At 38.5% G+C, this 23,167-nt stretch overlaps 1 non-coding gene across 1 annotated transcript; it reads left to right on the top strand.

The window, feature by feature from the left end:
- The first annotated feature begins 2,352 nt into the window (after positions 1 to 2,352).
- On the top strand, positions 2,353 to 2,463 carry LOC122125049. Its single transcript, XR_006150714.1, has one exon. It is a non-coding gene; the product is annotated as a U6 spliceosomal RNA (small nuclear RNA).
- The last annotated feature ends 20,704 nt before the right edge of the window (positions 2,464 to 23,167 follow it).

The following is a 23,167-nucleotide window of genomic DNA, read 5'->3' as shown; positions in this document are numbered from 1 at the left end:
GAAAAGAGCTGAAGGTGTGGACTCAGCTCCCACTAGAGGATGACTGGACTACAGCCCTTTTTCCCTTTGTTATCACAATCAGGTAATCACAATCTCTATGACCCTGGGAAAGTAAAAGCATGCTTCTTTCTCCTTAGCTACCTGAGCAAACCCAGCATTGTGCCTGATACTTGACATACTTTAACCTCAATTTGTCTTTATAACCACCCTGAGAAAACACACGATAATGCAATGGGAGAAAAGATTAAAGACAAGAAGGATGACCCATTGCGCCAATGCTACTCACAAGACACTGTGTTGGAAATGAACTTTACAGCTTTCGGGGAGGGAAAGGAATGGGGAAGGGAAGGGATAGTGGGAGAAAAAAACGGAGAGGGTAACAATGCTTGATAGGAAGTGTACTCATTACCTTACTCATGTAACTGTAACCCTTTTGTACAATATCTTTACAATAAAATAAGAGAAAAAATTTAAAAAGAAGTAACTATTCAAGGTCAAACAAGGTGACAGATAGTATCTAACCCAGAGCTCTTGGCTTTGGCCTGTACAGTGTAACTTTAGATCGTGCTTCTGAAAACAACCAGTTCCTTGAAGTTCTAAGTTGTTGAGAGTTTCCATGTCTGGAAAACTCTTTGGCAGATGTTGACTGTGGCTGTATATTCGAGATGTAGGATTTTACACTACATTTGATTTCTTCTTCATATTTTTTTCAGTAATCTTATTTTTTTCTGTTTCTTTTCCCGTGCCTATGTATGCACATTTAGAAACTAATACTTTTAATTGGCTGTCTTTTAGTGAAATGTGACCTCCTTCAGGTGATACCAGTGAACAGGAAAAAGCTTTTTACTTATTTGAGGCTAGGTTTCAGCCTTCCTGATGGTCAGGCTGGACCCACAGCTGTTGTTCATGCAAATAGAGTTCTGCTTTTAGAAATAGTGACTCATTAGAAACAATGTGACTTGTCTGTCCCTGTAGTCTGAAAATAAATGTGAAGGGACAATAGAAAGCTAAGAGGCAAACAGTTGTTTTGTCTTCAGGCTTTGAAAGCACTCTGGGCAAGCATTAACAGTTTTCTTCTTTGAGTTTACAAAGGGTGCTTGCAATTAACTCATACACCTCCAAATCTCACACACAAAGAATTGTTGGCTTTGTGAAAGCAGAGGAAGAAAATGTCTGTCTTTTCCTGACTCTTAGTAAAGGTTCTCTATGAGATGTATTTAACAGCCTTCTCCCACGAACTGCTCATTTCCAAATTAAACTTACTGCAGAAAGTGAAAAGGAAAAACTGTTTACAGACAGAAAACCAGACACGCCTGGCTGTGTCATGAATTAGTTGAGCCTTTGGTTATAAGTTACAATCTTTCTGATATTTCCAATTAGATTATTTATTTAACAGGTATGTGTCAGATCCTTAGGATGGGCCAAAATGTCGTGCTTCCCTGTGGGAGGAAAGCATGGGTAACATAGCCGAGAGCTGAGAGCAGGTGAACGTGGTAGATTAATTTATAAGTAAATACATTGGGTGCATGTATAGATAAATGTGTTAACTGAAATATGTTAGATTCAAGGGAAAACTCAAATACAGGAAGGCAAAGTCAAAGTTGAACAAAGTGAACACCAGGAAACAAGTTCTTGAAAGGGTTGAGGGGGTCATTGGAAGATGGGGAGAAGAATGAAGAGGAGAAGGATGCAGCCATGAATTAAATGTCTATCCTTCCAAATTAAGAAAAGCGAGGGAAGGGGTGCAAAGGGAAAGGGTGACATTTATCAAGATGCATTGTATCCAGAAACTGCTGTGTCAAATGGCAACTCCTTTCTGCAGCCACTTAAAGATATTTAAGAAGGTTGAAGGAAATAAAAAGATATGACAGGAGACAGAGATACCCCTCAAATGTAGATTCCCTTACTCCACACTCCATTCATTCCAATGATGTCTGTGAATATATTCCATAGGCTGAAGCAATTAAAGCTTAACCACGGCTCTCTAACACCTCTTCACCCCTTTGCTGGTGAAGGATGGAGACCTCACATTGACATGGAAGAAAAAAATCTCCAAATCTGGGCAACATCGATGTACATGGGTATTTGGAAACAATTGGTCAGAAAAATCAAATAAGCTTGTGACAGAGTTTATGTAAAAAAAAAACAGTCATAGTAATAACATTTTTATCTATATGGTCTTGTACATTTTATTGTTGTTTATTACTATAGCATAGCAATAATAATTGCCTAACCTGAAAATTACAGTTTATGTTAGATTTCCTAGACATTTACACACCAAACATTTTGTTACTTTTGAGTCATTTTTCTGACATAAATAGGAAAGTAACTCATTTTAAAAAGCAGAGATTTGTGTTTGCTTTGGCAACACATATACTAAAATTAGAACGATACAGAGAAGATTAGCATGGCCTCTGCGCAAGGATGACACGTAAAAAGCAGAGATTTTTTGTAAAGATTTTTTTCTGGTAGGGGTAGAAGTGGTAACCCATCCTAGGTTAAAGTGTTGAATGAGTGATAAAGTAATAATGAAGTTAAGAGAATTTTGGAAACTGTAAATTAAAAATCACAGGTGTGTCTACCACTTTCACATGAACTTGTAAGAGACCAAATATGAAAAAGTAGGCCTAGTGTCTTCTAAAAGGCAAATCATGACACAAATATCTTGACTTTATGACATGATACTACTATCCCAGCTGCTTTTCTTCCTTTGTCCTAGACACTAGGATATTTGATAAAATATGCTGTTGTAATCCATATACCAAAAAGTAATTCTGTGAAATTGGTTAGGCCATTCTGCCCTGCAGTCAATAACAATTTGGTACAGATGGATTGAAGAGTGGAAAATTGCTTAATGGGAAAGTCCTCAAATGTTCCAGAATCCAGTTTTCAATCTTCACCCTTGTTGAGATGCCAATATGTGTTACCGTAATTCAATCAGAAAAATCTGATGTTCTCATTTATTTGTCATCAGCTAATCACTGCAAGTTTGGATTGAAAAATAAACTTGGGACCAGACAGAGAAGTACAGTAAAACGTTAGAAAAGAGCTTCTCAGGCATGGTGGTGGGAGCATGAGGCGGGGGCGGGGGCAGGGGTCTTCACCTCAGTAGCTGGGAGGTGAAAATGGCAATGCTTTGAGGGATGTATCCCTCAATGACCTAACTTCCTCTCATTATGCCTTAACCTCTTGAGTGTACCATATCCCGCAGCAACACAGGCTGGTGACTCAGCTTTTCACATAGGCCTTTGAGGCCTTTAAGGTCCAAACTATAGAAACATTCTCATATAAACACAGTTATATTGATTTTTAGTAGCTTTTCTTCTTGTATGACATACAGAAGAATTAAAGATGTAGTGCATTGTAATAAATATGGGAAATGCATTCATCTTCTCAGCTCATTATGTGCTTGTAAGAGCAAAAAGATTTTCTTATAGTTGTGTGAATTCAGTAAGAAAACATGAGTTATTTGTTGATTTACTAAGTTGGCATGGTTTAGTACATTACATTAGGTAGGTAGCAAAGACAGCCCTTGGATTCCATGGTAATTAACACAAGAGTGTAATGAATTGAATAATGTGCACAAGATTTGAATTTCATATTTTATGGCTAATTTCACAATAGAAAACAAACATTTTTCTAGAAGGTTCATAGACATTTTAAGCTACCTGAAAAATAAACATGTATTGGGGTTTCATGAATTTTTCTCTATGTTACATTCCCCAGATTTTTTCTGAAAGGTTCTTTAGAAAAAGTTTGAAATAAAAAGTGTAGCACTCTACATCAATCATGTGAGAGAGAGAATCACAGCTAGGGTTTGCCATGGTAAAACAAAGAATGACACGTGGGAGACATGGTGGAGCAGATTAAGAAAATCCATCAGTGCTCTGGTGATACATGTCGAGAAAATGTAAATCGTAGCTTCTCTGTTCCTGTTTAATAAACAAGAGGCACAGCAATGAAAACAGCTGGCTCTGGTATGAACTCAAAAGCTCTCCTAAGCTCAGGAACATTCACACTCAGGCTCTTCATAGCACTTTGCCAATTTCCCTCTGAAATCTGCTCCTGGCTCCTGTGCTGGTTTTCTGGATCATTTCTGAGCACCAAGTGACTCTGTAGGGGGATTGGAAAAAAACAACTGTTGCCAAATTGGTGTGGAGTAATAGTGTTAGGGGAATTAGTATGACTTCATTTACTTCCCTTTTTTCTTTTGTCTTACTACACACACAGTTTTATTTTCCCCGGTTAAAAATAGAATTTTATTTGCTCTATACATGGTAGGAAGTATACTTTTTGTGCACAATTGCATTCAAGCCAAATGGTAAAAATGAGGATCATTATTATTATCTATACTACAGTGAAGGAAACATAATGAGTGGGTGTAGATTACACAATTCAGATCACACACATATCAGCCAGTCCATACGAATTCAATACCATAGTAATGGTTACTATTGCTTCCATAAGCACTTTGTGTAGCTAGAAAGTGTAGGTTGAACAGTTAAGAAAGGAAGGAAACAATAAGGATACATGCACACTAACATGAACAATATGTTCTTGTCCTAAGTGGAAGATCTCCTCACATACTCTGTTGAGTATTTCCTGTTCATATTTAATGACTCAATGCAGTTTTGACTGCTCAACCCCTGCTTTGTACTTTTATTTCTATAAGCACTTAATTTTTATTTACTGTTAACTTACAAGCTCCTTAAAATTCTTAGCTGCTTGGAAACTAAGGACTGTACATCTTCAGCAAGCAAGAAGCCATACAGCCCCTCGGATAAATAACCGATGACCACTCACAGAGTCACATGTCACATCCACAGGAATTCTAATATGTGTTCTCCTCATAATAGGATTGCACTTATCACCGCTCTGCAAGTGGTTCCAAATGCACACTCCCCACAACTTAGTTACGTTTTATTGAATTTTAAGGGTTTAAATAGGCCCTAACATCTCTGCTACTCTATAATTAAGCCAATATATGCAGTTAAGATACTTTCCAGACCTGAACATATCCAGGTCTGCTACCTATTCTACAGATATTCCTCTGTTTAACCCAACTATGAGTGTGTATATCACATATCTAATGGGTCAGCTTCTTGGTTTAATGAGAATTTGGATTCAACCCCACAATCTGTTAATTTGTTTGTACTAGCATTTGAATTAAGGACCTCTTAACCTGCTTGGCTGGATCTCTACCACTTGAGCCTCTAGCCTGGGTTTTTGCAGTTATTTTGGAGATGGAAGTCTACCATACTTTTATGTTTGAGTTTGCTCTGAAGCACAATCATCCATATCTCAACCTCCTGAATAGATAAGCTTACAGGTGTAAACCACCAGTCTAATCAGTTTGTTTGTTTGTTTATCAGATCTGTGCTTTTGCCTTGTGTTCCTAAACCCTTAACATGATAAGTTCATGAACTTTACCAACACAATTTCACATCAATAGTAAATGTATCAATGATCAGATAACAAAAATCAATTTAAGTGAAATAATTTTGCATCTTGATAGTAGTCTCCTATTTTTAGAACAGCATAGAAATCAACCCACTTTTTAAAAATTTTATTGTTAAGATATTGTACAGAGGGGTTATAGTTACATGAGTAAGGCAATGAGTACATTACTTGTCGAGAATTGTTACCCCTTCCCTTCCTTGTTTTTGTCCCACTATCCTTTCCTCCCCCAAGCCCCCACTCCTCCCCCTTCTCCCTCCCCCCTGGCCACCGGAAGTTGTAAAGTTTGTTTCCAGTGTACTGTCCTGTGGGTGTCCTTGTTGCAGTGGGTCATCCTGTGTCCTTGTTTCCCCTCCCCAGATTAGACTTATGGATATACAAGACGCAGGGCATCAAAATGGAGTTCAGCAACAACAGGGGATGATATGCCACAGGGGAGAGAACGTACCATGGAAACAACAACACCAAAAATTAAAATCACATGGTACATTTAAAACAATAACAATAAAGACAGACCTCTTGTGTCCATATCTTGGGGTTCATTTTGCTTACCATCATCTTCTATGGTCACCATTTTTGAGTAAACACAGGATTAGATTACCAAATCATGTTCTTTTTAATGCTTCATCTTTGTTAAACTTGGACCTGCTACCTATTATTCAGGGCTTTTTCTCTGTGAGAGAGAAGTTTTCCTGAGGCCTGTGCTGGTGTGTGTTGTGTACCCCTGCAGAGACTCCTTGCTTTCCAACAGGAAGTGCTCCCATGCTAGTGTAGTGGTGAGGGATTGCTCATTGCTGACTCACTAGCGTTGGCTGGCTGTGGTGATACAGGAATGGCAACCGGCCCGTATTTGGTGAGCAAGAGGGTTAGTAGGCCTCTTCAGTTCATGAGGCTCAAGTTCTCATTGACACTTGGAATCATTTTGAATTAAGCTCAAATGTTTTGAGCAGCTACAGTCCACCTAGTCCTTTTTTTTTTTAAATACAGTGCTAAGATTTAACATAAACCTTAATGTACCAAGCCAGGTAACAAATATGTATTGCTATGCTTGCCTTTGTAACAGGACATTTTCTTGGATCTTTTCTCGAGACTGCGCAGATATTTTCTGTGGTGCTATAATGTGTACATACATCTGTATGTATGTACATGTGCACGGGTATGTTAGAATCATGTCCTGATGTTCTTTACTACTTGACAGTGTTTGTTACAGCCACCTAGCTGCTAGGGGTCTGGGGGTTTGGTTCACTTTTTCAAAAATAAGCCATCTGCCATCTGCATGTAAGGCTTTGAATATTGAAGCACTGAACAAGATAATCGTAATTCATGCCATACAACTACTGAGGAATTATTCTTTTTCTTCTACTCCATCTCCTACAGAGAGCACAGGCAGATAAAAATGCACTACTTCTCTGAAAGGCTCATGCATAATGTAATAGAATAATACTGAGTTCGATTCTTCACTTACAGCAAAGCTTGGAATAATAAAACCTTCTCCAAAACTTGGCATGGGAAAAATTTTCCTTGGGCTACATCTGTTGGAGAAGAGAGAGAAGAGAGTATGCCTACCTTGTACTTAGTTATTCTGATTCATTGGTTTACAGTTGGACTGGAAGCAGATCATAATATTAAACAGTTACAGTCTATAAGCTCATATGCCAGTTAGGAAAACAAAACCACTTTGAGTAAAGGGTTAGCTTTAGAACATTAACAAGTCATTGCTAAAGCCAGTGAACAAATATGTATGACTTACAGATAGATTGCTGTGCTTGCCTTTGCAACTAGATATTTAAGTTAACTTAAATATACTCTTAAAAATGGTGGAATGATATCCTCACATATATACTGTGTGCCTAATAATATAAGCTACAGTGCTGAGTATTATAGGCAAAACTATCAAAGGTGCCCTTTCTGGTCTCAAGAAGTATGTAGTAGTTTACAATATTATACTTCATACATACTGTTTATTTTTCATTAAAATATTGGTTCTAGTTTTTAGTTGGAAGGCAATTCATGTTCCTTGCCTCTCAGCATGATAGAAGAGTGTCCATTTTTTACACAAATACATCATACTTGGTCCAAGACCATGATATCTGACATTTATCACATCATTAACCTTCCATTATTGTTGGAATAAATAGTGATATCATGAGCATCTGTTAATGTAAAAACACAAGCACATTGTTAAGGTTTCTGTACTCGTTGGCTAAAGCATCTGACAACACTGATTCTATCAAATCAGCTTTAACATTCATGGAATCCAATTTAGTAATTGTGATATAGATGTCTTAGGGGTTTTTTTTTCGATAGTCAGAAAATTAACCAAGGACCATTAGGAAGTTTATCTTTACTTTGGTGGACTGAAATGTCAGCTTTGCACTAATTTAAAAATATTATTCCTGGATTGTAATTTTACTATTTCATTAATCAGCCTGTCTATTCTTGTTCTAGTATCACATTGTTTTAATAACTGTAGTTTTATGCCCAGTTAATACTGAATAAATTATTTTACATATTATAATAGCATTTCTAAGTTCTTCCTTGGTTCCCATCCTTACCGTGATGAATAAGAGGTCACAGAGAGAGGGGAGAGAGAGAGAGATTGAGTTTGGAGGACACTCTCAGTTTTCAGTTGCTGAGACACTAAATAGAGCAGTCTGATTTCTCAGGAGAATTTCACCTGCTGAATTCTAAATGTATGCTGGCTGTTTTTCATAATGCACAGGTATTTTTAAAGCGATTTTTCAGTCTATCACTTGCAGAGAGCAGAAGTGGCAGAAACAATGAGGCCCTCTATGTTTTGGCATGTGGCATCTCTTCATGTTGTTTGGAGCTGCACAGCCCTGGGAAGGACAGATAAAGCAAGGTAGCAGTCAGGCCACTTCCTAGTGTCACCTTGGTCAAACTGCTTAACTTTTAAGAGACTCATTTCTCAGCAAAGTGAAGCTACAGATAGTTCTTATGAATGCTTCTAAGAAAATGTAGTTATTCTTTTTTCTGCATCTTTTAATTCTAAGCTGTCACAGATCAATCGCGGATTACTGGAAAATGAGATTGGCAGCGATGAGAATGAGTTCAGGAGGCAATCAGCAGAAAGAAAATATCCAAAGATTGTTTTTCAAATATCACGTATATTTTCTATTTTAAGGAAATCCATTATACAATTCATTTCCTAAGAATGCAGCTTTAAAATCTTTAAATATATATATATATATGATACTATTTAAGTGTATATATTATAAAAGAAAAAAACTTACAGTGGTTTCATGAGGTGGGTTGAGAACATTTTGCTTCTCTATGGAGTCAGTAGTTTAAGGAAGATCTGTCACATTTTGACTTAACATATTGAAGACCTGTTACATTTTGGCCTAAACTTTTACATTCAGAATCTTTTTGGTTTTAGTTTGTGTCAGTCCTGGGGCTTGAACTCAGGGACTGGGCACTGTACCTGAGTATGTTTGCTCAAGGCTGGAACTCTACCACTTGACCCATAGCTCCACCTCTAGCTTTTCTGGTGGTTAATTAGAAATTAGAGTCTCTTATGGACATTTCTTGCCTGGCTTACCTTCAAACCATGATTCTTAGATCTCAGTCTCCTGAAAAGCTAGGATCACTGGTGAGCCACCAGTGTCTGGCCAGAATATATGTTTTTAAATTAGTTTAGATTTTCTGTATCATTTATCATTATTATTTAAGTATTCATACAAAGGAGTTGTATTTCAGCAAAGCAGTTTCTGAATACAATTCACCTTGATCAATGTCACCCTGTGTTTGGAATCTTTTGTGCAACTTTTCCAAAAATTTAGGTGTTATCATAAAAACAACCCAGAATGAAGGAAGAAGGAAAGACTAAAAAGAGGAGAGAAAGTGGAGCATATCTGCCTGTGTCAGTCTGTAGCTGCAGTTTCAGAGCAAGTCTGAGTTTCTGCATAGGTTTCCCCATGGAGAGAAGGTGGGACGTGGCCTCTCTGCCCCATGTTGTCAAAGAATCTTCAGAATACTATCTATCCCCTGAGCCCTGGGACAGGAGAAAATGCAGCCCAGGTGATTGCTCCGTGCTTCTAGTGGGGAAAATGAACCTTTGGCCAAAGGCACAGGCTTCAGTAACTAGCCCCGCCTCTGATTCTGCAGGGTAACTGTCAGCTCTGATTAGCCTTTCTGACTGAGATTCATGCGCTGTATGAACAGCCCCCTTCGTGCAGTCCTCCTCCTCCTCCAGCTGCAATAGTTGGCTGTCTTTCCTGTCTGATGAGCTGTCACAGCTGGCTGATGACACCACTGTCCAATCAGCATCCCTCTTATGCAAGCCCCTGACTGACCTTGCTCTGTCCTTGCCTCTCCTATCCCTCTGATCCTCCTGCCGTTGGACCTTGTGCCCCTGCTGTCTGAGCTCACTGCTGGTCTAATCATCCTGGTAGACAGTTTGATTAGCTGCTCCTTCCTCATTCCCTCTCTTTCTCCCAGCCCTTCCTGCTGCTACCAGATGTACTCAGGGCCTGCTAATAACTCACCATCGCTTCCGTCTGACCCTCCATTAGTGCTGCTTGGTGATCAACTTAATGTTTTTCCACAGCAACTCTTGGATTGTTTACTGTATCCCTTCACCACAGCCTCTCATCTTCCTCCGGATGGCTTCTCTTTCTGTCTCCTACTTGATTTCCCTTTTGTTGATCAAACCATTTTGGTGTCTGCTGGCAGGCATATTTTCATACCCCCAGGTCTAGGTTACCTTTGGCAATGCATTTAACTTCAAGTGCTCTCTTCACGTCTTCCCCCAAATGTTCACTGTTACCTGTGTAACCTTGGCAAGTTACTTAACCTTTCTGGGCTTATTTTCTCATTGCTAGAATTATTTCAGTTATTTATTCAAATAACAATCACTGAGCAACTACTGGGGACAGTTACTGAGCTTTGGACTGAAATGAGACCGATGAGAGAGCCTCTCTTCCTAGGCTTACTGGGCAGGAGTTAAGCATTTTTAGAACACGGTTAAATCACTGTGAATGCTTAATAGCATTTTTGTAAGCATCCTTTTAATGTTTATTTTTCTTTAACTAAGTTATCGGGAAGTATAAACAGGAGGAAAGCAGTCCAGTCCTATCTCAAAAATAATTAATGTAATAAGGGCTGGGGAGATGGCTCAAGTGTTAGAGTGCCTGCCGAGTAGGTGTGAGGCCTGGAATTCAACCCCCAGAAATGAATGCAAGCACTGAAGAGTCTCTAAAAGTGATAAGTACAAGGAACAAAAAATAATGGAACAGGAAAAGACTAGAGGTAAAGGAGCTAATCTCTATGGGAAATTGAAAGGAATCTGGTAGAAGACACAATTCAGTTTTCAACTACATATTTTTGTTTAATTTGACATCCAACAAGGAATAACATGCATATCAGGAACTGATACGAAATTTAAAAATATTTTTCTGGGCATTTAATAGATAATCATCATAAAAGTTATAAGAAGGTAATCTTTTGTATTATGGGAATATTACTTTGTTACTTTTTTTTGTCAGTTGTGGGGCTTGAACTGAAGGCCTGGGCACTGTCCCTGAGCCTCTTTGTGCTCAAGGTTAGTACTCTACTACTTGAGCCACAGTACCACTTCTGGTAAGATAAGAGTCACATGGGGATTTTTCTATCTGGGCTGGCTTCGAACCTCAATCCTCAGATCTCAGCCTCCTGAGTAGCTAGGATGACAGGTGTGAGCCACTAGCAACCAGCAACATTTATTTTCTCTAGTGAAAATAATAAATTTTATCTGACTGTAGTTTTGGGTATATTGCATGATTATGAAGCTCTTGCCCTAAACTGTAAGAGTTTTGCCTTTTATTGAGTCTCTGAAGAAAGTTAATTGTCTTGATTTTCAAACAAGTGTCCTTCAAAAAGAATGGAGAACTTAAGAAGAATTATTTTGGAGAGCATTTAGAAAATACTCTGTATTATACTTCAACTGCAAAAGGACCCTAATGTGGTTGAAACTAACATCCACAAAGATGAGAAGTGTTGTGTTCAAAGATAAGGAGTCTTGAAAATACCTTATAGGAAAAACCGTGGTGTCTGGGAAGAACAAGTCTTGGCCTAAATTACTCCATGTCCAATGCCTCTAGGAAACACCGGAAGCTTGAAAGGAACAGGGGACTCCATGAGGACTCGAGTGAAAGCACAGTGGCATACACATTCTTTCCGGGCCACTTCAGTTTGTGTGTTTGTTTGTCTCTTCTAAGTACTCCAGGCAAACTGGGAAGTACTTTTATCTATTCTTTCAATGTCCCCACCTCTACATTTATTGCCGTTGCCTAATGTTTGCTTCTTTCCTTTCAACAATAGTATTATCTTTCAACTTTCTTCTCATATTCAAGAAGTGCTCCTTGCAGATATTTATATATTTTTGCTTTCAAATTGACAATGTACACAACCAAAGGAATGGAGATTTAATCTACAAAATTCTGGGAGAGCAGTTGTTTTGTTATTCTTAACATCCTACCCTTCTTAATTTATCCCAGAAATTGGGCTATATTCAGTAAATTGATACAAAAGTAATCTATGTGTATGCTATGCTATGTATAGTATACTATGTATACTAGCTAGATTGGTTAGCACTTCAAGAAAACTGTACTGAACCCTAACCATGCTATACACTTTGCTGAGTGTTAGAGGGTCATTTAGATGTGTTTTTGTGCTTGGATGGATAATATTTGGGTTGAGTTATAGATGAATAAACCCAGTGTAGAAAGACATATTTATAAAATTTAAATTTTTAGTAAAAGCTGGGTATAATGGACACATGAAATGGCCTAAAAGCTCATATTTAAAAGCTTTAAGAGATAAGACTTCTTAATATATGAACCTGGAACTGGTAGCAGAAGACAAGAAGGCTTGAGAGAGAGAGAGAGAGAGAGAGAGAATTACCCAGAATTATTACCTCCTAACCTTAGGTCTCGACTTCTAATTATTCTCTACACATATACATACACCTAAAGGAAAAACACATAAAGCTTGAAAACATTGAATACCTTTCTGACATTCTGTCATTAAAATTACTGTCACTCATGTCAAGCTTTTATTGTCCTTTTTAGTTCTTGCTTCTGAATTATATGTTAGGAGCCTCTCAAAGTGAAAGCTCCCCAATAAATTCCATTGACATTGCTCATTCCCATGCTGGTGGGTTGAGAAATATTTTAGGAAGCCTAAAATCATTTTCAGAGGGACCAGGTTGAAGCAGCTGCTTCACACTTGACTTATAGTTAGCTCAAGTCCATTATTAACTCCAGCACACTGCATCCTCAACAAAGTAGGTCAAAGAGGCTCTGTCTACAAAGGGGGCACCGAGATTAAATGGCTAAATCTGTACAATGCAAATAGAAGGCTCTCCCACTTCTCTTCAGGGAAGGCTTGTAAGAGATAACAGTGACTTAGGGTTCCAAAAGGTCACCAGGGTTGCATGGTCAGTAATTCAAAAAGATTGAACTGGGCCAGGAAACTAGAGGACACCTCATAGTGCCCTTTATTCATGAGTCAATTCATCCAACCCATACTTTTCCTTCCCTTATATGTAGATTGTCAATAACTAGTCTAGGTGCTGGTGAAGAGCATTGAACAAGAGAGAGAAAGTTGTAAAACCTTTGTGACTTTTGGTCCATAATTGTCCACTTTAACTTGGAAGTGTACATCTCTAAATTTCTTGTGGACATATAATATTGCTCCGCTATATCTCTTCTGTGAAGCAGGTCCAGTGTGAATTGGTTGTAGTATGTGTGAGTCCAGGGAAACAGAATGTGCACATATGACGTCATCTTAAGACGTATGGGTAGGTCGATGTAACAGTTGGAGCAAGGTTCTCTGCATGGTGCAGGATCTTTCCCCACACAATGTATTACATGAGTGCATTGGCTCAATTACCTACAGAGAAGTAACAGAGCCCACCTGTCGGCAGCCAGCCTAAGATCCAGGGAGAGATGGTTTCCCAAGACTCAGGAAGGTTGCCATGATAATGAGGTATTGTCTGTAGGTTTTCCACTTTCACTGAAGATAACCAACCTCAGGAAACAGCCAGCCTCAGCTTACACACCAGAGGGTTGGTCCTCCGGACTAAAGCAGCACACTTTCTGTTTTCTACAGGAGACAGGAATAGGGCCACAGCTGCCCAATCTCTTTACCTTCCGTCACAAGATGATGCAGATTCCACGGTCATTCTTTTTTTTTTTTGGTGTGGTCATGGGGACTGAACTCTGGGCCTGGGCACTGTCCCTCAGCTCTTCAGCTCAAGGCTAGCGCTCTACCACTCTTGAGCCACAGCGCCATTTCCAGCTTTTTTCATTTTTGCTTATGTGGTGCTGAGGAGTCGAACCCAGGGCCTCATGCATGCAAGGCAAGCTCTCTACCACTGAGCCACCTTCCCAACCCTCCATGGTCATTCTTAACTACTGCAAAGAAGAAAAAGAAGAAAACTGGGTTTAGCTTCAGGTCGTCCAGAGAACTGTTTCACTCCATCCTTTGGTGTGGAGCTCTCCAGAGTGTGTTTATCTGGCTTGCAGTACATATGTCTTAACTGATACAGAAGGTTACATTTTTCAGTCTTTAAAGTAGCGTTGAATATGGATTCCTAGTACTTTCATGATTGGTTATGTTCTGTTTCACTGTATTTCACATCTCTCCTTAAAAAAGCCCAAATATTTAATCTAAAGCTTTTACTCTTGGATCTATAACAGATATTTTTAATGAGAAAGATAATTTTGATAACAAGGAGGTTTAGGAATGGATGCACAGAGATATATTTTTATTTTTCCAATAAGGCATTATGTAATCATGTTTATGCTCCTTTTTAGAAAACCAACACTGTAATTGTTCTTTGGGTCTGAGTAATAACCTTTTATTTCTGCATTCTTACTCAGTTCCTTTGTATTTAATTACAGATGAGTGGTTTATCTGCATTAGAAGGTGGTCTTGTGGTTGTTGAGAGAGGGAGAGAGAGAAAGAGAGAGAGAGAGAGAGAGAGAGAGAGAGAGAGCATGCACAAGAGCAAGCAGTGGTACTCTTTACTCACTACTTGAAAATGACCTGTGCAGCATGCTTGAGTTACAGGGGGGGAAAACTGGGAGAGAGCACAGGAAGGAGTGACATTGTCCAAAAAGAAATGTACTCTTTACCTGACTTACATTTATAGTAACAATAAAAAACAAGCAACAAAATGTTAGACAAAACTAAAGGGAGGTTATCTCAGAAATTTGTATCTGCTATTGTGGAATTGGAGTATGACCAATACACCCAATGAGTATATTTTGACTGAAGACTGAAGTACTGGATAATTTTTAATCTTTGACATGTTGATAATTTAGAAACAATAAATGGTAAATAAAGATTTTTTTATGCCAAAACCATGGAGTATCAAATATGGTTCTGTTCTGCTCCATCCAGAGCCTAAAACAAAGTGTTTATTCTGGGAAAAGACAATATGAGTCATCTGTTGATTCATGTAGAGGTTTTTGTTGACTTTGGTAACTAGGAGAGTTAAATGGTTACAGTTTTATTATTGCTATGCATGTTGTGGAGGATTTACGGTCTTTATTATGTTTGCTCTTAATCAATCTTAGTGTGTGCTTGGTGTGTGCTTTTAAGCATTAGCCTGGAGTCTTTAATGAAATAATAATAGCATACTACAACTGTCATATATCCTTTGGATAAAGGAGTATCTAAGGTCAGAAGATGACCTTAGTGGGTATACTCTTGAGCTCTTCAGCTGGTTGACAAATAAAACCTAGTTTTCCATTTTGCTGGTTGATTGTGTCCTAGGGGAGAGATGTGGCTTGACATGCTTTAGAAAAGTAAGGGTAGGAAGTGGGGTTTTATTCTGATTGTACTCTGAGCTTTCTGTTTTGATGTATGTAGAATGAGTGAGAATTAGGGGAAAGGATGAGGACTGAAAAGGACTAACCAGCTTGTAGGGAGAAACAGGGATTTCATCTTCTGTAATCAAGATTTTTTCCCCAGTGGTCCTCATGTGACGGTTGTCTCAGACCTACCCTAGATGTGTTCAGTACCTTTTGCCAAAAATTCTGTGATTCTAGGGCTTGCTTGGGTTTCCTTGGCCATTGAAGCCAGACCAGTGAGGCTTTGTTATTTGAACTGAGACTTTCTAAAAGATAAGCTTTCTGATTCCCAGATATGCAAATTGGAGTAATCTTTATAACCTTTGAGCTTGTTCTGGCAAATGAAAATTAAGACAAAGAAAACTGCTGTGATCTCTAGCTACTCCTTGCAAAAGAAGCACATCTATTGTTTTGGAAGTTTTGTAATATTCCTGACCTCTACTAACTGTGGAAACATGACGATATAAAATTCTCAGAACAATTCTTTAAGAATAATATTATTTCTCCGTCTTAAGATGGGGAATATAAACCATAGTGAATCAAAATAATTTGCATAAGTTTTATCCCAGGCAGAAAACTTAGCATTGCAAGGAAGATGCAAAGCAGCGAACTGACATTCAAAGCAATGTCAGTAATCATAAACAAGTCAATGTCTATCCTAAAATTAATATCTTGAGTTATTAATTCTTGTAAATTAAAACCTTTTAAATTTTAGTAATATCTTTTACCAACTTGAAGGAAAATAAAACCAAGATCAGTTTATTGTAGCATCTGATGACCAAAAAGAAAAAGGAATGGAGATGTATGATACATGCCTATAATCTGCATTTTAGGGGCTAGAGACAGTAGGATACTGAGTTCCAAGCCAGCTTTGACTATATAAGAAGACATTGCTTTAAAAAGAACAGTAAAATTACAGCACACACACACACACACACACACACACACACACACACACACACACACACACACAAACCACATACACACACATGCACGGATGCATGCGCACATGTGTGTACACACACACAAAAGCAAGCGCAGATTAAAAATTGTTTTATGATGGGAATCTGTCTTGTTCTCATAACCCAGTGCTGCCCCCATGGCCCACTGATCATCTTCCCTACCCCACCAGTTCTCAGAAATCCCCACCCAAGCGTGGCCCAGTAAAAACCTCACCCACAGACTTACCTAAAAACGGTCACAATAGGTGGCAGTATAGCTTTTGGCCTAAGTGCTCTTCATTTCTATGGCCTTGTGCCTGATCGCACAACCCAACCACCTCTTACTCCACTGCACTTAAGCCCCAGACCTCCTCTTTCTGCACCCTTTTATCTTCTGTTGGGTATTCCTTGGTGCCTCTCTTTAGCAATGATTAAAATCTGATCTGATCTGTTGACGTCTCTGTCTTCCTTCTTTCCTTTGTCTGTTAAATCTTTCCCAACAAATGATGCCAGACCCAGGATAGGGATAGAGGAGTCCACCCTTGTAGAGGACTCTGTCCACCTTTTCTCTCTCTTTCTCTCTCTCTCTTCCTTTCTCTCTCTCTCTCATTCTCTTTCTTTCTTTCTCTTTCATTTTCTTTTTCTTTTTCTCTTTCTTTCTTTCTCTTTCTTGTTCTCTTTCTCCTCCTCCTTCTCTTTCTCCTTTCTTTCTCTTTCTTTTTCATTTTCTCTCTCTCTTTCTTCATCTCTCCTTTTCTTCCTTCCTCTGCAGTGGCTTTCTGAGAGCCAGTCTGTTCCTTGAGCTTTCTTCAGCTAAACAGAAGTGGTTGTAATCTGAAGCAAGCTTCACTGTGAGGTGCCAAGTGACAGTATCCTGTAGCCTCATTTCCACACTCGCAAGGCCAAAGCTTATATCGATTTGATTGGTAAACTCAATTTTAAGTCTGTTGCTCTACTCTTCCTTCTGCTACCTGATTCTCATACTCTTATGACTCCATTTCCTTACAATTTAAAGACTAGTTTTCTTCTCATGTATTTCCACCTTGGAAAGGAAGCACAAATAGACATTGATAGTCCCAGTGCCCTGTTTGTTAGCAAGCAACCATGCATAGGTACTGGACACTTGAAAAGTGATAATTTCCAGTTGACATGTTCCCAAAGTATAAAACGTATACTGGATTTTAAATTGTAAATACCTTACTAATAGCTTAGATTGACTAACTTTCCCTGTGGGTGTTATTTTGTCTTTCTTCCACATGGATACTAGGAAATGTAAGAGGTCCAATAGTGCATATCAGGGGTTGCTGTCAGTATCTCACTGGAAGACTGTGCTGTCTCAGAGAATTGCTTCTGTTTCATTTGGGGCCTGAGCATCTGGAATTATTTTCTGTTATCTTTTCAAAGAAGAGGTTTTTTTCTTTAATTGTGAAAATACAGTACAGAGGGGTTACAATTACCTGAGCAAGGTAATGAGTACATTTCTTATCAAGCATTGTTGCCTCCTCCTTTGTTCCTACCATCTCTTCCCTCCCATCTCCACAACTAAACTCCCCCTCCCCCCCATATAGTGTCTTGTACATCTCATTGTTGCAATGGGTCCACCTGTATCCCTATTTAAACGATTTGTTTTTTCCCTTCCCCTCCCCAAATTATACCAACATCAAATACAGTGAAAACAGGATACTGTTGGGGAGGGACATACAAAGCAACAAAAAAAAATCACATGGTACCTTATAAATATGTTAGAAACAATAGCAAGCAAGAAAAAACCACTTGTGTCCTTATCTTGGGGTTCATTTTGCTTAACATCCATCATCTTATCTGACCTTTTCTGCTTGTCTTGACATATACTAGTAATTGCAAATAAGGGAAACCATGGGACCTACGTTTCTTTGGGCCTGGCTTATTACTTCACTTAATATAATTTTTTCCAAGTCTTTCCATTTCCTAACAAATGGGGCAATGTCATTCTTTCTTATGGAGGCATAGAATTCCATTGTGTGTGTGTGTGTGTGTGTGTGTGTGTGTGTGTGTGTGTGTATGTGTGTGTGTATATATATATATATATATCACATTTTCTTGATCCATTCATCTACTGAGGAGCATCTGGGTTGGTTCCATATCTTAGCTATGGTAAATAATGCTGCAATAAACATAGTTGTGCTGGTAGCTTTAGTATGGTCTTGTTTGTGATCCTTTGGGTAAATGCACCAAAGTGGAATTGCTGGGTCATAGGGGAACTCTATGTGGAGTCTTTTGAGGAACCTCCATACTACTTTCCAAAGTGGTTGAACAAGTTTACACTCCCACCAACAATGCAGTAGGGTTCTCTTCTGTCCACATCCCCTCTAGCATCTGTTGTTATTCGAGTTCTTGATTATAGCCATTCTAACTGGGGTGAAGTAGTATCTCAGTGTTGTTTTGATTTGCATTTCTTTTATAGCTAGAGAACTTAAGCATTTCTTCATGTGTCTATTGGCCATCCTTCTTTCCTCTTCAAAGAAGTTTCTCTTTAAGTCTTTAGCCCACTTATTTATTGGGCAGTTGTTTCTTTGAGGAATTGTTGTTGGGGGATTTAATTTTTTGAGTTCCAAGTATATTTTAGATATGAGACCCTTGTCCGTTGTATGGCTAGTGAAGATCTTCTCCCAATCCGTGGGCTTTCTGTTGATCTTGCTAGCTATATCCTTTGCCATGCAGAAGCTCTGCAATTTCATGCAATCTCATTTGTCCAACCTTTCTTTGATTTGTTATGTTTCTGGGTTTCTATTAAGAAAATTTCAGCCTGTGCCAAGGAGACCTAGGGTTTCTCCTATTCCATCCTGTAATGTTTTCAGAGTGTCTGCTTTGACTCCAAGGTCTCAAAGAAGAGATTTTTAACACATGAGATGAAAAAGGAAACATGATCTAATAGTTCAAGAGCATTGGATCTTATTTCCTACATATCCCATGACACTTAAACAAATTATATTGAAACGATACTGTGAAATGAAAATGTATTTCATAGTGGTGAGCCTTTGTGTATTTAGAGGTGAATGAATAGATTTCATTTCCATTTCAAGGTCAAAGATCACTCATGAAAGTGAAATGTAATTTCTATGTGAGCATGAGTTCTAAGTTGAAAATCTTTTTTTACAGAGAAGATGGAACTAAGATTCTGTGATGCTTATGGAGGAAAATAACACATTACCTGTTTTAGAATGCTAGCCAATTAGAAATTTGATCTTGTTTCTCTCAGGAATTGTATGGAAATTTGGCCAAATTAGCTTCATTTTACTAGGTGTCATTTATATAATCATATCTTATTGATCACATCAATACATTTATGCCATTAACTTAATAAATCCAGAAAAGAAATTAGGGACATTTTTATTTCATGGATCTGGTTCAGAAATCTAAAATTTAATTTCCAACAGCAAGGACTACAAAATTCCAGGTACTTTGAAATCTAATAGTGCTTATTTAACACGACCCATTTCCTTTCCAGATCGGTTCAGAGTAGGCTTGCCTTGGAGAATAGCTTATGGAGCCTCTGGAAATGGCAGATACGCTGTGGAGGGACATTAATCAGAAAAAATTGAAAAGGCATTTGCTTCTGGCTTTAAAGCCCTTGGTCTGGAACAAATGGCAGTCAGAATCACTCCATCGGAGGTGTCTGACAACTATCAGAATTGTGTGAGTGGTCTGGCTTCTGTTACATGGTATCTCTGTGCCTGTCATTCAGGAGAGGAAGGCTAGAATTCCTCTCACTCTCACACTTGGTACAGCTCTGTGTTTGGGGTGAATTCCTTTCCAGTGAGACGGCGGCGTTATCAGTTCTGTCAGCTCTGGGCTCTGTTTAGGTGAGGACACACACTTTCGGAAGCCTCCATGCCATGCTCCTTCGTGAACTGCTTCGGTGTAGATTACTGAGGCACTGACATCAATAAAGGATGAAGAAGTCACAGAAGCTACTTTGAAAAATAGGAAGAGGAATTATGTCAGATACACAGATATCATTGCAGGAGAGCAACAATCAAGAAAGCAAAAGTGACATCTCCGAAGGAAAATAATGATCTCCCAGAAGTAGCTGCCAATTGGGAGGAAACCAATGACATGTCTGAAAGAATTCAATAATGAGGCTAAGGAAACTCAGGCAAATAGAACAATGCAATAGTATAGGAAAAATGAAGGATCTGAATGGAAAAGTCATCAAAGTGACAGAAAAAAAGAAGAACCAAAGGAACAGGAATCAACCAGAAAGTCTTGTAGAGAAAAATTTCAGTCAATAAAGTTAGAAATGCAATCCATAACACATTAGGAAAAGAAAGAATCTCTATATTTGAGGATAGTGCTTTTGAGTTAACTCAGTCAGAAAATAAGAATAAGTGAAAAAAATAAAAATGAAAAAGACCATGAGACTTATAGTACAATTTAATTGAGCAAATAATCATATGAATTCTGGAGGGTGGGAAAAAAGGAAAGACATTGACATTGATAGCTGCAATTTTCAGAAATCTTAAAAGAAGTTCAAGTGACCCCAACATGATTGAACCAAAATAAACTTTACAAAGACAAAATCAAACTATCAAAATTATAGGACAAAGGGAATCCTATTAAAAGAATTGAGTCACACACGGTGGATTGCCTGTCAGACTTATGACAGATTTCTCAGCAGAAATCTTAAAGTCTTGAAGAAAATACAATGACATATTCAGATTCTGGAAAGAAAAAAAAAAAAAGAAAATAAAATTTCCAACTAGTATACTTTTGATACTTTGACATAGATCAAAATGCTAAATACTAGCTGGCACTGGTGGCTAAAGTCTGTAAAAGTTGTTCAAGGGACTGAGATCTGATTATTGTAGTAGATTCTTACTTCCAACCAACCTCCAAAAAGCCTGATGTGCACATGTGGTTCAAGTGAAAGAGCATCAGAACAAGAAAGCTTAGGGGCAGTGCCTAGGTCCTGAGTTCAATACCTAGTACTAGAGCATAAAAGAAATACTAAATACTACCTATGAAAAATTCATTGCCAGTACCATAGTGATCTGGGAACAGTCTCAAAGTGTCACCGGACAGAGGTGAGGTTTAGTGAAGTTCCCCTTTAAGTATAGGAACCCTGCTGGGCGCTGGTGGCTCATGCCTGTCATCGTAGCTACTCAGGAGGCTGAGATCTGAGGATAAGGATTCAAAGCCAGCCAGGGCAGGAATGTCCCTGAAACTCTTATCTCCAATAAACCACTAGAAAACCGGAAGTGGCACTGCGGCTCAAATGGTAGAGCTCTTGCCTTGAGCTGAAGAGCTGAGGGACAGTGTCCAAGCCCAGAGTCAAACCCCACACCTGACCAATAAATAAATAAAGGAACTCTTCACTTAGGGTTCTTGACTTCAATCACAGAATAAGGATTTCTGGACAAGTCACAATAGTAAGAAACCTTGGCAGAGCTTTATTAAGTAAATAAGCAAGAGAACAGACAAAAAAGCAGACAAACAGAAGGGCAGGGGCACACTCTAGCAGACTGTGGATGTTTTCATAGGGACACAAAGACACAGACACACAGAGGGAGATACCCTGAGAGAGACACTCAGCTCGCTCCTTGAGCTGTTGGGTATTTATAGGGTAAAGGCAGGGGGCTGGCTCTAACTTATGCAAAGCTAAGTGCTTTGTCTTTGCTCTAACTATAGCTGGTGTTATTCTCTGAGTTTCCAGGTAACAGTGCATCCTGCCATAAAGCAGAGCCTTATCCTTGAAACAAGGAGACACCCTGCTACCTGCAGGTTGGGGCATCCTGTCAGGCAGTTGTGCATTCTTGGGTGAGAAACACATCCCTTAGGAAAGAATGTATTCAGTTCCCTCTCTTTAAAGCAAAGATAGCATTTCTAAGGTTCTAGATACCATATTTCTGAGTTGCCTTCACCAGGCCTCAGTTTCCATAAGTCATCCTGCTTCATTTCCCCCAAAATGACCTTTGTTCCCTTAATCTTAAGGGAAGTACAAGAAGGAATATCTCCTGTATTTGCTTTTAGCTGACCGTACGTCATTTTTCCTAGTCTTATTCGGCTTCAAAAGTATTTTTTCCAAATTCAGGAATAAGAAAAGATATTCCACCACATTTGCTTAATATTGCATCTAAGTGTTATCAGGAGTACTTAGGCAAGAAAAAAGAAATATGTGCATACAGATTGATAAGAATAAATTAAATTATCCTTGTTTGAAAATGACAAGACTTTATACATAGAAAAACCTAAATACTTCATCAAAAAGCTCTTAGAATAGATTAATGAATTCAGTGAAGTAGCAGGATACCAAATCAATACACAAAAGACTAACATTTTAAACATTAATAATGAATTTGCTGAAAAGGCATTAAAATAACCTTATTCATAATAGCTATAAAAATTAAAATAATTAGGATTAAATTAACCCAAGAAAATGAAGATGCAAATTATAAAACACTGATGAAAGGAACTCTAGAGGACATAAAAATGGAAATATACCCCATGTGTATGGATTAGAAAAATTAATACTGTTAAATGACCATGCTATTTACAAGAATCTACAACTTTAATGCCATTTCTATCATCATTTTTTTCAACTAAATAGAAAACAACCCTAAAATCCATACAGAAGCACAAAAGACCAAACCACAGTGATCCTGAGAAAAAGGAAGAGGAGGAGGAAGAGTATGAAAAGGACGAACAACAGGAGGAGAAAGTGGCTAAGGCTGGAGGCATCACAATACTGGATGCCATACTACAAAGCTGTAGTAGTGAAACAGCACAAAAGTGGACACATAGCCAGTGGGACAGAATAGAATATGCAGACATTAATCCACCTTCACACAGCAAACTGAGTGTTGAGCGCTGTAAGAATGTGTAGTGAAGGAAAGACAGTCTCAACAGATGGTGCTGAGACCACTTATATAC

This window comes from Dipodomys spectabilis, unplaced genomic scaffold, assembly GCF_019054845.1.
Source record: "Dipodomys spectabilis isolate Male_0828 unplaced genomic scaffold, ASM1905484v1 ptg000258l, whole genome shotgun sequence".
NCBI classification, from domain to species: domain Eukaryota; kingdom Metazoa; phylum Chordata; class Mammalia; order Rodentia; family Heteromyidae; genus Dipodomys; species Dipodomys spectabilis.
Note: the sequence above shows the minus strand (reverse complement) of the source record. Positions and strands in the feature narration are given on the sequence as shown.